The 3,326-nt window shown below is 42.5% G+C and overlaps 1 pseudogene; it reads right to left on the bottom strand.

Annotated features, from left to right (window-relative positions):
• Positions 1-2,256: 2,256 nt before the first annotated feature.
• On the bottom strand, positions 2,257-2,373 carry LOC124597652 (annotated as a pseudogene).
• Between the last annotated feature and the right edge of the window lie 953 nt (positions 2,374-3,326).

Here is a 3,326-nt window from a genome sequence, read left to right as displayed (position 1 = left end):
TGAGCCTAGGGGGTACATACGAGTAGCGTCAGATAATACCGCAGTTTTTTCTTGGAAACGTCAGTTTGTGTGATTGAGAATAAATGAAACATTTAAAGTAGTTCTCGCTGCCAGTGTAAGCCCAATGTTTGGACCCCGCCGGGACAAAGTATCTGAAGTGGATTGATCGAATGGTGCGTACTTCCACAGTGCGCCCTCGATTGCATCAGCAACAAAATCCAAATCCTTACTTGATACACGATCGTCAATTGGGACATTCGTCACATATTTGTGTGCTGGTTGCAATTTTCCCACTTATAATTAAAGCGCATCTACTCACAGAGGTCCAGTTGGGCTGAATTACCGAATGCCAGCGAAACTTGGTAGATATTCTAATGCGTAATGCAGAACGATTTACGGTGGGCAAAAATTGGTTCCAATTTTGGCCACAAGGTGCTAAGCTTGTACAGCATCTTGTTGACGTCTCCGGTGTTCACACTGGACATATTGTGTACGCGACTGTTAATAATAACATCAACATTATACTTTTCTTGCTTATCTGACATTTTATGCCCACATCCCGCCCCTGATTCATTGCATATGGAAACATTTCTGTACGTCCTTCTTGCATTGATAGCGCCAGATCTGCATCTGATGGCCAAAATTGGAACGAATTTTTACCAATGTAAATCGGTTCCGCGTTAACGCATTAGACTATCTACCAAGTTTCGCTACCGTGCAATAACTACAGCTCACGCTGGGTCTCTGTGAGTAGTTGCACTTTAATTATAACCACGTGGTATAAAGAGGCATTTAAATGAATTCGAATTTTATTTATTTCCTGCTGTATATATCCACAAATGAACTAAATTACGACTATTTATATTGCGTCAAGTAACGGTAACGTATCGAAATCGACTGTAACAAATATTCTCCCGCTACCGCCGCTTGTAACAAACTCCCTTGCGAAAAGTTCTGAAAGCAGTTTCAGATAACTGCCTTGAACAATTAGCTCGAGACCTCACACGCAATGTAAATATTACTGATTTCTTGGCAACAGGTTGAAATGAACTTCTAGGTTCCTGGCAGCAATGCGATATCGTTTAACGTAGTCATTTCTTAGCTGTCCACGAAATTAAAAACGAAATAAATCAACACATTTGTTTGAAAGAGTGTTTTCATGTGTCTAGAACAAAAATAAACCACTAGCATCATAACAGCGAAACACATTATTTCATGTTAGTAATGATTTAGTAGACAATATTAAAAGCAGCAGCAAGACTCCATCTTCAGACCACAAGTGGCCCATCGGAACCATCCGACCGCCGTGTCATCCTCATCTGCATCTACATCTACATGATTACTCTGCAGTTCACATTTAAGTGCTTGGCAGAGGGTTCATCGAACCACAATCATACTATCTCCCTACCATTCCACTCCCGAACAGCGCGCGGGAAAACCGAACACCTAAACATTTCTGTTCGAGCTCTGATTTCTCTTATTTTATTTTGATAATCATTCCTACCTATGTAGGTTGGGCTCAACAAAATATTTTCGCATTCGGAAGAGAAAATTGGTGACTGAAATTTCGTAAATAGATCTCGCCGCGACGAAAAACGCCTTTGCTTTAATGACTTCCATCCCAACTCGCGTATCATATCTGCCACACTCTCACCCCTATTACGTGATAATACAAAACGAGCTGCCCTTTTTTGCACCCTTTCGATGTCCTCCATCAATCCCACCTGGTAAGGATCCCACACCACGCAGCAGTATTCTACCAGAGGACGAACGAGTATAGTGTAAGCTGTCTCTTTAGTGGACTTGTTGCATCTTCTAAGTGTCCTGTCAATGAAACGCAACCTTTGGCTCGCCTTCCCCACAATATTATCTATGTGGTCTTTCCAACTGAAGTTGTTCGTAATTTTTACACCCAGGTACTTAGTTGAATTGACAGCCTTGAGAATTGTACTATTTATCGAGTAATCGAATTCCAATGGATTTCTTTCGGAACTCATGTGTATCACCTCACACTTTTCGTTATTTAGCGTCAACTGCCACCTGCCACACCATACAGCAATCTTTTCTAAATCGCTTTGCAACTGATACTGGTCTTCGGATGACCTTACTAGACGGTAAATTACAGCATCATCTGCGAACAACCTAAGAGAACTGCTCAGATTGTCACCCAGGTCATTTATATAGATCAGGAACAGCAGAGGTCCCAGGACGCTTTCCTGGGGAACACCTGATATCACTTCAGTTTTACCCGAAAAATGGCAACAGCGCATGGTGGCTGGATGGTCACCCATCCAAGTGCCGGCCACGCCCGACAGCGCTTAACTTCGGTGATCTGACGGGAACCGGTGTATCCACTGCGGCAAGGCCGTTGCCAATATCAAAAGCAACCTCAGATATTTCGCAGATGATCCAGGTATCTATAATTAAATCCTGTCTGAAGAAAGACAAGTAAATATTCAGTAAGTTCGTAATATAATTTGAAGGCGGTGCAAAGATTGTCAAATTGCTTTAAATGTTCAGACATGTGAAAATTTGGACTTCACAAAACGGAAAAGTGTAGTATCCAGTCGCAGCTCATATAAATATGTGGGTGTAACAATTTGTAAAGATAGAAAATGGAACGATCACATGGGCTCAGTTGTAGGCAAAGCAGGTGTCAGACTTCGGTTCATTGGTAGAATATTATGGAAATGCAATCAGTCGATAAATTAGGTTGCTCACAAAAACTCGTGCGATCTGTCCTACAATACTGCTCAATTGATCCTTACCAAATAGGACTAACAGAGGATGTAGAACGTATACAGAGAACGGTAGTATGAATGGTCAAAGGTTTGTTTCACCTATTGGAGAGTGTTACGGAGACACTGATAGAATTGAAATGCCAAACCACTTATGGCAGGCGCAAGCTGACCCTGAAAACCTGCTTAGTAAGTCTCAAGAAACAATTTCTAGTTCAAAAAATGGCTCTGAGCACTATGGGACTTAACATCTATGGTCATCAGTCCCCTAGAACTTAGAACTACTTAAACCTAACTAACCTAAGGACATCACACACATCCATGCCCGAGGAAGGATTCGAACCTGCGACCGTAGCGGTCGCGCGGTTCCAGACTGTAGCGGCTAGAACCGCTCGGCCACTCCGGCCGGCGTAGATGTGGAAACCCAATAAAAACATTCAGCTTGAATTCGACAGCCACCAATGTTATACGTTCCAAGTTTGAACTTCTGAACTAAACTGCAGTAGTGTGTAGACTGATATGGACTGTCTTGACAGATTGCATAGCATCGGGAGCCAGAACCACACATTTAATCGCCCGTCGTAGCTC

Source organism: Schistocerca americana, chromosome 2 (assembly GCF_021461395.2).
Source record: "Schistocerca americana isolate TAMUIC-IGC-003095 chromosome 2, iqSchAmer2.1, whole genome shotgun sequence".
Lineage (NCBI taxonomy): Eukaryota > Metazoa > Arthropoda > Insecta > Orthoptera > Acrididae > Schistocerca > Schistocerca americana.
Note: the sequence above shows the minus strand (reverse complement) of the source record. Positions and strands in the feature narration are given on the sequence as shown.